Source organism: Manacus candei, unplaced genomic scaffold, assembly GCF_025592945.1.
Source record: "Manacus candei isolate 608988 ecotype Guabito, Panama unplaced genomic scaffold, ASM2559294v1 h1tg000045l, whole genome shotgun sequence".
Classification (NCBI taxonomy): Eukaryota; Metazoa; Chordata; class Aves; order Passeriformes; family Pipridae; genus Manacus; species Manacus candei.
The window spans coordinates 6,227,266-6,240,101 of record NW_026138093.1 but is presented as its reverse complement, the minus strand read 5'-3'; the positions used below and the strand labels follow the sequence as shown (position 1 = coordinate 6,240,101).

The 12,836-nt window shown below is 58.3% G+C and overlaps 1 pseudogene; it reads right to left on the bottom strand.

Moving 5' to 3' along the window:
* LOC127474811 (zinc finger protein 208-like) overlaps nt 1–12,836 on the bottom strand; it is a 1,297,692-nt pseudogene that overhangs the window by 46,107 nt on the left and 1,238,749 nt on the right.

The following is a 12,836-nucleotide window of genomic DNA, read 5'->3' as shown; positions in this document are numbered from 1 at the left end:
CAACAAATTCCTAATTATAACACATTATCAGGTCTGTTTACTGCTAATTATTTTACAAGGCTGAGAGAAGAGTTTAAGATGAAAGTTGTGGGGTTACTTGCAAAGCCTTTGGTACAACCAATGCAGTTGAACCTGGTGGGGAAATTTGCCCTTAAATTGGATTTGGCAGATCTCATGAGTGTCTAAGGCAGAGGCCAACCCAACTGGAAAGAGCCTTTCAAGGGTGACTAAGATGTAACTAAATTACCTTTTTGGGAGGTGGGAAAAGCTGCTGTCATGAATTAAATTTCCTTATGTTAAGCTTAGTAAAAGTATAATAATATATAAATATTAAAATTATTTTAATGGTCTTATTTATGGGGTTTTCACTGTGCTTATGTTAGTACTTCTGAGTGTTTGATTGTGACAAAAATGGACAGCTTTGTGGTGTGGGTTTTTTTATTTTTCATGTTTTGTTACTTTGGTCAAGGCATTAACATTAAAAATCATTCAAAATTTTAATTCATCTTCAAACACCAAAATAGATTTGAAATGAGGTTAATGAGAACAGTGGGGGGAAAAAAAAAAACCCGAGCCCAAAACCAAAACAACCCCAAAAACTGTTCATTTTTCCATTGCATTTTAAACAAGGAAGTCTGTAGAGCAGCAGAAAACAGGACACGTGGGCAGGTGTGAAAGTCAGACTGGGGCTTGTTGCACTGGTTCCAGTGCTCTTTGCTTCAGTGTAACTGGTCATTTTGAGATGAGACTGGGGAAACTGGGCTGCCAGGGCAGAGACCACTGGCTGGCCCCACTGGTTTTTGCTGGGCAGTGGGTAATTTCTGCCTCACTTGTCAGAACCAGCCCACGGTTATCAGGGAATGGGGTAGTGGTGAATTTGGCTTTCAGACTAAAATGAGGTTAAACTTACACATATTCAAAAGAATAAATTGATGTTGGAGTGCAGATACTCAAAATCGTGAAGACCTTTTGAAACTTTTTTTGCGTGTCAGTCCTACGGCCGAAGCTCTTCCCGCAGTCGGGGCACTCACAGGGCTTCCCTTACTGGTGGGTCCATTGGTGTTTGGTCAAGGTAGAGCTGTGGGTGAAGCTCTTCCCACACTCCCCACACTTGTAGGGCCTCTCACCGGTGTGGATGCGCCGATGCCTGCTGAGGGTGGAGTTCTGCTTGAAACCCTTCCCGCAGTCGGTGCAGCGGAAGGGCCTCTCATCCGTGTGTGTCTGCTCATGCCTGAGGAGAACTGAGCTGGTCTGAAACCTCTTCCCACATTTCCCACACGTGTAGGGTTGTTCACCAGTGTGGATGCGCTGGTGGGTGTGGAGGTTGGAGCTGCAGTTGAAGCTCTTCCCACATTCCCCACACGTGTAGGGCCGCTCCCCAGTGTGGATGCGCTGGTGGACACTGAGGTGTGACCTGTTCCTGAAGCACTTCCCACATTCCTCACACGTGTAGGGCAGTTCCCCACCGTGGATGTGCCGGTGAGAGTGGAGGGTGGAGCTGTGCCTGAAACTCTTTCCACATTCCCCACACGTGTAGGGATGTTCTCCAGTGTGGATGCGCTGGTGGGTGTGGAGGTTGGAGCTGCAGTTGAAGCTCTTCCCACATTCCAAGCACTTGTAGGGACGTTCCCCAGTGTGGATGCGCTGGTGGGTGAGTTGAGTGGACCTGTCACTGAAGCCCTTCCCACATTCCCTACATGTGTAGGGCCATTCCCCACTGTGGATGCGCTGGTGTTGGATAAGCTTGGAGCTTTGTCTGAAGCTCTTCCCACATTCCTCACATGTGTAAGGCCATTCTCCAGTGTGGATGTGCTGGTGGGTAAGGAGGCTGGTGCTCCTTGTGAAGCTCTTCCCACATTCCAAGCACTGGAAGGGTTTCTCCCTGCTGGGAGGCTGATCAGGGACCACCAGCTCAGAGCTCCCCCTCAAGCCCCGGCTGCCTTCCTGGCACAGGCTGGCTCTTTCCTCCTCAGAGCACCCTGGGCTGGCTTTGGAGCCCCTCCTGCGGGGGGATCTCCGGCCCTTTTCCTCCCCGCTGCCTTCCTGCGCCGGGGAGCCCTTCAAAACGGCCTCTCCCACCAGGGTCTCACGGGGGGATTTGTCCTCCGGGCTCTCCCTCCTCAGCTCGGGGCCTGGGGCAGGAAGCAAGAAGGACAGGCAGGGGATTTGCCTCCGGCCCACAGGGAAGGCCAAGGACATCCCCCCAACTCCGGCCCCGGCAGGACGGCGGCGCCAGCGGGGTTGTCCTGCAGCCGGGGCCATGCTGGGCTGACAGAGCCAGCACAACACCCGCCCAAAGGGACACTGACTTCCTCCTCACCTGCCTGGGGGGCCCAAGGCATCTTCCTCTTCCTCGCAGCCTCCTCCTCCATCCGCCCAAGCTTTGGGAAGGACAAATCCTGATGGGGGGAAAACAAGGGCTGAGCACGTTGGCTTGGGGGTTCCTCCTGCCCAAGTCCATCTCCAGAACTCACCGGGCATCCTGTGTCCATAAAAACCTCCAAAACACCAAGATTCAGCCCAGAAAAACCTAAACCACCAAGATTCAGGTAAAAATCCCTTAGAAATAGGAAGAAGACCCTCGCCACCCTAAACTGCAAAAAGTTGAAATTCAGCTAAAAAATAATCCAAAAAATGAATATTCAGCCCCAAAAAAGGTGATGGGGACTGAATTTAACCCTCCAGTAGGAAAGTTGTTTGATTTCAAGCTCATCTTCAAGGCGCGCCCTAGTATTGGAGCCTGGGCTCTAATTAACCTCTCCTGTGCTGACAAACAGCAGGAGCTGTATGGCCAAGGGACAAACTCTGTGATCCCTGTCAGTGTCCATGGCCCCTGTCAGTGTCCTTCAGGGAAATTGGGAGGAGGAAATGAAGAAATTGGTTTGGAACTAAACTGGTGTTAAAGTGGGAAAAACTTCCTTCCATGGAAATAAAACTTAGACAGATTTTCCTGGGCTGAACAAGCTCATTCAGGGATGAAGGACTGGGACTTCTGTGGACACTTGTGCTGGTTTCTTTGGACACTCGTGTTCCTTCAGAGAGCCCCTGGAAACACTCTGCTGTTCACTCCCAGTGCCACCAGTGCCTGGGTCCTGTCTGCAGCAGCAGATTGCAGTGGGACGGGAGAAATGCTTTTCTGAGCCTCTGGGCTGGACACAGGCACAGCCTGACCCTGAACCCAAGGGAAACAAAGACAAATTCCACAGCTTTAGCTGGACCAAGGCTGGGGGGGTTTCCTGAGGGCAGCACTAACCAGACTTTTGTGTGTGTGTGTGAGACAGGCAGAAGCACAAATGCCTGCACAGCCCAGAGCAGTCAGTGTGGGGCTGTGCTTGCTGCTGCAGAGACCCCCAGGGAACAAACCCAGGCAATAGTTTGGGTTTATTCCTTGCTCTGTGTCAGTGGAATAGAATGTTCCACAGGAGCTCTGTCCCCCTCTGTGGCACCGGGTGGCTCGAAGCTGAAGAGAGAGGGGGGGGTCAAGTGCAAGTTCCCTTCTGAAGTGTGTGTCCCTAAGGAGGACACTTCCCTTGTTATTGCTTATTGTTTGTAATATCTTAAAGATCTATCATACAACACCTAAGGATGGACTCTATAGAATATGTGCCATATATATGATACAGAATATATCTGATTATTGCTTTATCTGCCTGTCCAGACAGATATTGTGTATGCAGAGTGATTGTATTTGAGGGATATGTTCCTCTCAATACCCTGTGAGCTCCAATCCAGGTTTTGGCAGATTTGCAAGAGCAGGGGAATCACTCCCTGCAGCCCCTTTGCACTGTAGGAAATGGGAGCCCTGTGCACATCCTGCTGCCTCCAGATTCCATTCTGGGTGTGGGAAGGACCCTGTGGGGAGCAAAGAAATGCCTGGTTCTGCAGGAGCTGCAGATGCTCAAGGGGCAGCAGGACCAAGTCAGGGGCCTGGGGGGGCCTGGGGGGCTTTGGGGTGCAGGAGGGTCCTGGGGGAGCTGGGGAGGGGCTTTGGGGATTGGGGGTACAAACCAGTACAGACCAGTACAGACCAGTACCTCCTCACTGCTCCCCAGATCTCTCCTGGAGCTGGGTCACCTTGTCCTGGGACACCTGAGCCCCTCCCAGTGCCCTCCCAGTACAGCCGAGTGCCCCCAGTACAGCCCACTGTGTTCCTGTCACAGGGTGCCGGGTGATCCCTCTTTGGGGGGGTTGGAAGGGATTTGAAAGGGGGCTGGGGGACATTTGGGGGGATCTGGGGGTGGTTGGAGGTGGTTTTAGGGGTATTTGTGTGAGTTAAAACAGGTTTTGGGGGCATTGGGGCATCAAAGGGATCTGTGAAGGAGGAGATTAAAGGGAAAATGGAGGTTAGGGGATATTTGGGGGTGTTAAAGAGGCCTGGGGGGGAGAGAAGGGCCTGCACCAAGAGCAGGTGGGTCCTGAGACCCCCCCTGGTGTCCCCAAGACCCTCTTGGTGTCCCCAGTTCTTTCCTTGACACCCTCAGACCCCCCTGGTGTCGCCAATGTCCCCAGGGCCTCCCCATGGCCCCAGTTCTCCCCTTGACACCCCCAATTCCACTGTCCCCAAGCCCATCCCTGATGTCCCCAACCCTCCATCTCACTCCAGAAGCCCCCCTGGACCCTCTGACCACAAAAACACCCCCACACACTCACAGAAATGCCAAGGGCATCTGGGGAAACATTGGGGAGAGCTGAGGGGCTTTGCAGGGCCCTGGGTGATTACTGGGGGATACTGGGACACACTGGGGGGAACTGAGGGACGCTGGGAGGGCACTGGGAGGGACTGGGGAATTACTGGGGGATTACCAGGACACACGGGGAGACACTGGCAGGTTACTGGGCCATCCTGGGGGTTACTGGGTGCTCACTAGAGGATCACTGGGCCATCCTGGGGGGCAGTGGGAAGTCACTGGGACACACTGGCTGGTCACTGAAGGGGTCACTGGAAAGTCACTGGGCTATACTGGGGGCACTGGGATCCCCTTACCCGGATGTGGTACATTTCCCCCCCGGATTTTGGGGGGCATCCCTAGGACCCCTCCCCTTGGGGCTGGGGGACCTCCTGGACCCACTGCTGGGCTTTATGGGACCCCCCAAAATGCCCTCAAAACTCCTGAAATCCCCCCTCGACACATCAAAACCTTCTCAAGGTCCCCTCAAATGCCCTCAGAGACCTCATCCCTCCCCAGTACCCTCTAAACCCTCTCAGTGACCCGCAAAACCCACCTGGGACCCCCCAGTCCCTTTTAGGGACCCCCAATCCCCCTCAGAGCCCCTCAAAACCATCTAAGACCCCGTAAACCCCCTAGAGACCCCAAAACTGCCTAAAAGGTCCCGCCAGGACCCCCAAACCTCCTCAGAGACCCCCAAATCCCACCTGGCACCCCCCAAATCTCCTCAGAAATCAAAACCCCCTCAGAGACCCCCAAACCCCTTCAGGAACCTTCCACCACCCCCTGAGTCCCCTCAGGACACCGAACTCGCTCAGGGACCCCTCAAAACCTCCTCGGTTATCCCCGAGCCCCCCCGCTAAACCCTCCCGAGCCCCCCGGGGGACTCACAGCGCTCAGAGCGAACCGCAGGCCCCGCCGCCATCACCGAGTCCCGGCTGCGCGCGCACCGCGCTCAGAGAACGCCGCCGCAGCCAATCAGCGCGCGGCCACGCCCCCGCAGCCCCGCCCCCGGCCCTGCCGCGTTGGCTGCCGGGAATCGGTGATGGCGGCGGGTCGGTCGGTGAGCTCTGAGTGCGGGCGGGGGGTGCGGGAGAGCGGGGTCTGGGGATCCCCTCGGGGGCTGCGGGGAGCGCGGCTGGGGGGGAAAGGCTGGAGGGCTCGGGAGGGTTTAGCGCGGGGGTTCGGAGGTTCGGAGGACCCTCTCGGGGGCCGCGGGGCCCGGAGGCCTCCCAAGAACCCGGAAGGGTGATTCGATTGCTGAGAAAGTCCCTCGGAAAAAAAATTCAAAACCACCCAACCAAAAAAAGAACCCTAAAAAAGGGAAAAGTGAGAAAAAGGTGAAGGAAAAACTGCAAGGGCCAGGATGATTTTATTGCTTTGCTTCAGTTTTTCCTTGGTCTCCCCCTTCTCAGATTCTTTGCTCCCTTCCTTTACAGAAAGCTCTTCTGCTGTTCTGTGGTTTTGTGGTCCCTTAGGGGCTTTTAGAGGTCCCTGAGGAGGTTTTGGGGGCCTCTGAGGAGCTTTGGTGTCGTGAAGTGACTTAGGGGGGAGGTTGAAGGTCCCTGAAGGGGTTTGGGAATCCCCGAGGGAGTTTTGGAGTCTCCGAGGGAATTGGGAGGTCCTGGGGGGCTTTGGGGAAGGGTCTTTGAAGCAGTTTTGAAGGTTTCTAGGGGGATTTCGGGAGTCCCAGACGGGTTTGAGTGTCTCTGAGGGAGTTTTTGAGGTCCCTGAAAGGGCCTGCGGGGTCCCAGGTGGGTTTTGCAGGTCACTGAGAGGGTTTAGGGGGTCTTGGTAGGGGGAATTAGGTCTCTGAGGGGATTTGTAGGAGTCCTTGAGGAGGTTTGGATGGGTCCAGAGGTGGATTTCTGAGAGAATTTCAGGGGTTTTGAGGAAATTTTATGGGGTCTCTGTGTCGATGGACTGACCCCAGGGAAAGAGGATCCCAATTCCCCCCCTGAGCCTCAGAGACCCCCAACACTCAGCACACAGAGACCCCAGAGGGAAGGGGGCCCGGGGGTCCCCTAAAGCCCAGCAGTGGGTTCAGGGGGTCCCCCAGCTCCCAGGGGAGGGGTCCTGTTGGTGCCCTCAAAAATCTGGGGAGGGGGATGTACCACATCTGGGTAAGGGGATCCCAGTGCTCCAGTATATCCCAGTGACCTTCAGTATAGCCCAGTAACCCCCTCAGTGACCAGCCAGTGTGTCCCAGTGACTTCCCACTGCCCCCCAGGATGGCCCAGTGATCCTCCAGTGAGCACCCAGTAACCCCCAGTATGGCCCAGTAACCAGCCAGTGTCCCCCTGTGTGTCCTGGTAATCCCCCAGTAACCCCCCAGTCCTCCCAGTGCCCCCTGGTTCCCCCCAGTGTGTCCCAGTATCCCCCAGTAATCCCCCAGTGCCCCTCAAAGCCCCCCAACTGTCCCCAACATGTCCCCAGATGTCCTTGGCCTTTCTGTGAGGGGGGGAGGAGTGTTTTTGGTCAGAGGGTCCAGGGGGGGCTCCTGGAGTGAGATGGAGGGTTGGGGACATCAGGGATGGGGTTTGGGGACAGTGGGGAAGGGTTTGTGGACAGTGGAATTGGGGATGCCAAGGGGGGAACTGGGGACACCGAAAGGGTCTTGGGGACACGAGGGGGATCTCAGGACTCACCTGCTCTTGGTGCAGGCCCTCCTCTCCCCTTCTAGGCCCCATTAACCCCCTCAAATGTCCCCCAACTCCCCTTTTTTTCCTTTAATCTCCTTCCCCCCAGATACTTTTGACCCCCCAATGCCCCCAAGACCCTTTTAACTCCCCCAAATTCACACAAAGCCCCTCAAAACCCCCCAAATCCCCATCCAACCCCCCCCCCCCAGATCCCCCCAAATCTCCCTAAGTCCCCACCTCAAATCCCTTCAAACCCCCCTCTGAGAGGGATCACCCGGCACCCTGTGACAGGAACACAGTGGGCTGTACTGGGGGCACTGGGCTGTACTGGGGGCACTGGGGGGGGCTCAGATGTCCCAGGACAAGGTGGCCCAGCTCCAGGAGAGATCTGGGGAGCAGTGAGGAGGTACTGGTCTGCACTGGTCTGTCCTGGTCTGTCCTGGTCTGTGCTGGTTTATACCCCCAATCCCCAAAGCCCCTCCCCAGCTCCTCCTGGACCCCAAAGCCCCCAGGCCCTCCCAGGCCCCTGACTTGGTCCTGCTGCCCCTTGAGCATCTGCAGCTGCTGCAGAACCAGGCATTTCATCAGCAAATGTGCAGGTGACCCCAAGCTGGGGGTGTGTTGATGTGCTGGAAGGCAGGAGGGCTCTGCAGAGGGACCTGGCCCAGCTGGATCCATGGGCTGATTGCAAGGGGATGAGGTTCCAGCAGGCCAAGGGCCGGGTCCTGCCCTTTGGCCACAAGAAGCCCCGTCAGCCCCCCGGGCTGGGGCCAGAGTGTCTGGAGAGCAGGCAGGCAGAAAGGGAGCTGGGAGTGGGGATGGACAGGGAGCTGAAGAGGAGGCAGAGTGTGGCCAGGTGGCCAAGAGGGCCAATGGCTGGTGGCCTGTGTGAGGAAGAGTGTGTCAGCAGGAGCAGGGAAGGGATTGTTGGGCTGGAGTGAGCGCTGGTGAGGCCACCCCTGGAGTGCTGTGTCCAGCTCTGGGCCCTGAGCTGAGGAAGGCCCTGGAGGGGCTGGAGCAGGTGCAGAGAAGAGCAGCGAGGCTGGGGAAGGGAGTGGAGCACAAGTGGTGTGAGGAGAGGCTGAGGGAGCTGGGGGTGTTGAGGCTGGAGAAGAGGAGGCTCAGGGGAGACCTCCTGACTGTCTGCAAGTCCCTGCCAGGAGGTTGGAGCCAGGTGGGGGTGGGGCTGTTCTGCCAGGAAGCAGCAGTAGGACAAGAGGGCTGGGTCTGGAGCTGTGCCAGGGGAGGTTTAGGTTGGATATTGGGAAGCAATTTTTTGCTGAGAGAGTAATCAGGCCTTGGAATGGGCTGGGCAGGGAGGGGGTGGAGTCAGCGTCCCTGGAGGTGTTGAAGGTGAGAGTGGATGTGGCCTCAGTGCCATGGTCTGGGAAGCACAGTGGGGTTGGATCCAGGGTTGGACTTGATGATCTTGAAGGTCTTTTCCAACGTGGCTGATTCTGTGATTCTGTGATTGCCATTCCTGTGGCAGCACATGCTTGAGGCTCCATCCCCAGGGTGATAGAGATGTCTGTCCATATCTATTTCCAAGGTTAGTCTGTAAATGTGTGGTGTTAGAAAAGCAGGCTGAGTTGTGGGCTGGTTGTAGAAGGAGAAAGAAGCCCAGAGGCCAGTGCAAGCAGGCAGCCCTCAGCTTGCACCTGATGTCCCCTCCCTGCAGGTTCCTGTCCTTGAGCCCAGGCCCTGAGGTGAGGCTGAGAAGTGGCGCGGAGGTGAGCCCAGAGCTGTCCCTGAGGTGAGGCTGAGAATAAGTGCAAGGCAGAGGTGCTGCTGAGGAAGGAGAGCCCCGTGGTGGGGAAGACAAGAAGCTGTGAGAGCCCCGAGCAGGTGCTGTGTCCATCCCCTGTGTGCCAGGTGAGCTGGGGCTTTGCTGCAGAGCTGCGGGCGCTGATTTGAGCGTCTCCAAGTGCTGAGATGGTGGGCACCCAGGAACACAAACTGTGCCTGGCCACGGAGCCTGCAAGGAGGAGCAGAGACAGCCCTGGCAGTGTGGGGGTCCAGGTTGTGCCTGTGCCTTCCCCTGCAGGCCCTGGCTGTCCCTGCTGGGCCCCTGTCCATCCCCATCAGGTCCCTGCCCGTCCCCCCGGGCTGAGCTCCCCCCAGGAAGTGCCGTGGAGCTGAAGCTGCTGCCATCCCCCCCTGCAGCCACTGCCCCAGCCAAGGGAGCAGCAAAGGCAGGGCCAGGAGCAGAGGCAGCAGCAGGGGAGCCCTGGGGGGCCGGGAAGCTCTTGTGTGGGTCAGGAAAGAGGCGCTGGGCACGAGGCCGGGGCTGTGCTGAGCAGGCCCAGCCCTCACATCCCCCCAGCCAACGCCGGCTGCCCGGGGGGCTTGGGAGGGACCCCCAGCCCGTGTGCCCCACACTGAGCTGGCAGAGAGAGAGCCAAGGGACAGGGTTACTTGCCTTGAACCCTGGAGAGTGGGTGAGGCTGGAGAGAGGGGGGAGCTGCAAGAGCCCTGAGAGCCTGGAGAGGGGGGAGCTCGGGCCCCCTGTGCCGAGCCAGCGGTCGGGGCCGTGCTGTTGGTGCCAAATTGCCCCTGGTCAGGCTGAACCCAGAGCCTGCCCATGTGTCAGGGGACCCGATCCACTCCCTGCTCTCATTGCCCTGGGGCAGCCTCTGGTGTCCCCCACCTGTGGGGCTGTTTGGTTTCCTTGGGCACAGCCGGCCCTTGTGCAGGGCTGTGCCCTTGGGGGCTCTTGGGGGTGGGCAGGAGGTGTTTTTTAGGGGTGCTGGGCTGGGTTGGGGGCAGAGCCCCGGCGGTGGGTGGGGGGATGCGGGTCCCCCCCACAGTGGGGGTTGGTGTTGCTGGGTCAGGCCCCGCCGGCTCCATTGTCAGCCCGGTGCCGGCGGGGGGGACACAGCGGGTTTGGGGCCCCCCGGGAGTGCCGGGGGTGGGTGTGGAGCCCGGGAGCTGCCGAGTGTGGAGGGCGGAGCGGGGAGATGGCGGAGCTGGGGGACCCCCGGGAGCCTGGAGGGGGGAGCATGGAGAGAGAGGAGCCCTGGGACCCCCAGGAGCCTGAAATGTTGGGCACGGAGAAGGGAAAGCCTGGACAGTGGGGACCCCTGGGATCCCTGGGACAACCGAGTGGAGAACCTGGAGAGGGGGATTGTCTGGGAACTCGGCATCCCGAAGGCGAGAGTCAGAGGAGAAGGGAGCCTTGGGACCCCCAACACTCCCAGCGTCCCTGAAAGGGACCCCCAGCATCTCAGAAAGGGAAGCTATTCCCACCCCCAGAGGGGACAGACCAGAGAGGGTTAACTCCTGAGAGAATTTCTTTGGGTTAACCTTCGTATTTTGAAGTAGTTTTTTAGCTGAATCTCAACTTTTTGCACTTTGGGGGTGGAGGGTTTTCTTGCTATTTCTGAATTTTCTTGCTATTTTTGCCTGAATCTCGGAGGTTTGGGTTTTTCTGGGCTGAATCTTGGTGTTTTGGAAGTTTTTATGGACACAGGATGCCTGGTGAGTTCTAGAGATGGACTTGGGCAGGAGGAACCCCCAAGCCAACACGCTCAGCCCTTGTTTTCCCCCATCAGGATTTGTCCTTCCCAAAGCTTGGGCGGATGGAGGAGGAGGCTGCGAGGAAGAGGAAGATGCCTTGGGCCCCCCAGGCAGGTGAGGAGGAAGTCAGTGTCCCTTTGGGCGGGTGTTGTGCTGGCTCTGTCAGCCCAGCATGGCCCCGGCTGCAGGACAACCCCGCTGGCGCCGCCGTCCTGCCGGGGCCGGAGTTGGGGGGATGTCCTTGGCCTTCCCTGTGGGCCGGAGGCAAATCCCCTGCCTGTCCTTCTTGCTTCCTGCCCCAGGTCCCGAGCTGAGGACGGAGAGCCCGGAGGACAAATCCCCCCGTGAGACCCTGGTGGGAGAGGCCGTTTTGAAGGGCTCCCCGGCGCAGGAAGGCAGCGGGGAGGAAAAGGGCCGGAGATCCCCCCGCAGGAGGGGCTCCAAAGCCAGCCCAGGGTGCTCTGAGGAGGAAAGAGCCAGCCTGTGCTGGGAAGGCGGCCGGAGCTTGAGGGGGAGCTCTGACCTGGTGGTCCCTGATCAGCCTCCCAGCAGGGAGAAACCCTTCAGGTGCTTGGAATGTGGGAAGAGCTTCAGGCAGAGCTCCAACCTGCTCCGACACCAGCACATCCACACTGGGGAACGTCCCTACACGTGTGGGGAATGTGGGAAGAGCTTCAGCCGGAGCTGCCACCTGATCCGACACCAAGGGATCCACACCAGGAAACAGTCTGGGAAAGGGGTGGGAGAGAGGGCCTAAGGGGAGGAAGCAGAGCATGAGAGGGTGTGCGGTGGGGGCGCCTTGGTGTCCCCATGACTTGATCCCTGGAGAGTGGGGGAGGCTGGAGAAAGGGGGGAGCTCGGGCCCCCTGTGCTGAGCCAGCGGTCGGGGCCGTGCTGTTGGTGCCAAATTGCCCCTGGTCAGGCTGAACCCAGAGCCTGCCCACGTGTCGGGGGGCCCGATCCACTCCCTGCTCTCCTTACCCTGGGGCAGCCTCTGGTGTCCCCCACCTGTGGGGCTGTTTGGTTTCCTTGGGCACAGCTGGCCCTTGTGCAGGGCTGTGCCCTTGGGGGCTCTTGGGGGTGGGCAGGAGGTGTTTTTTAGGGGTGCTGGGCTGGGTTGGGGGCAGAGCCCCGGCGGTGGGTGGGGGGATGCGGGTCCCCCCCACGGTGGGGGTTGGTGTTGCTGGGTCAGGCCCTGCCGGCTCCATTGTCAGCCCGGTGCCGGCGGGGGGGACACAGCGGGTTTGGGGCCCCCCGGGAGTGCCGGGGGTGGGTGTGGAGCCCGGGAGCTGCCGAGTGTGGAGGGCGGAGCGGGGAGATGGTGGAGCTGGGGGACCCCCGGGAGCCTGGAGGGGGGAGCACGGAGAGGGAGGAGCCCGGGGACCCCTGGGAGCCTGAAATGTTGGGCACGGAGAAGGGAAAGCCTGGACAGTGGGGAGCCCTGGGATCCTTGGGATAGCAAGTTGGAGAACCTGAAGAGGGGGAATATTGGGGAATGTCGCACCCTGAAAGCGAGACAGAGGAGAAGGGAGCCTTGGGATCCCCAACACTCCCTGCATCCCTAAATGGGACCCCCAGCATCCCAGACAGGGGAGACTCTCTGTACCCCAGAGGGGAGACACCAGAGAGAGAGAACTTCTGGGAGAGATGTTTTGGGCTAATCTGCATATTTTGGAATATTTTTTAGCTGAGTCTCAACTTTTTGTAGTTTGGGGGGGCAAAAGTCATGTTGCTATTTCTGATGGGGTTTTTAGCTGAATCTTGGTGGTTTGGGTTTTTCTGGGCTGAACCTTGGTGTTTTGGAGGTTTTTATGGACACAGGATGCCCGGTGAGTTCTAGAGATGAACTTGGGCAGGAGGAACCCCCAAGCCAACACACTCAGCCCTTGTTTTCCCCCCATCAGGATTTGTCCTTCCCAAAGCTTGGGCGGATGGAGGAGGAGGCTGCGAGGAAGAGGAAGATGCCTTGGGCCCCCCAGGCAGGTGAGGAGGAAGTCAGTGTCCCTTTGGG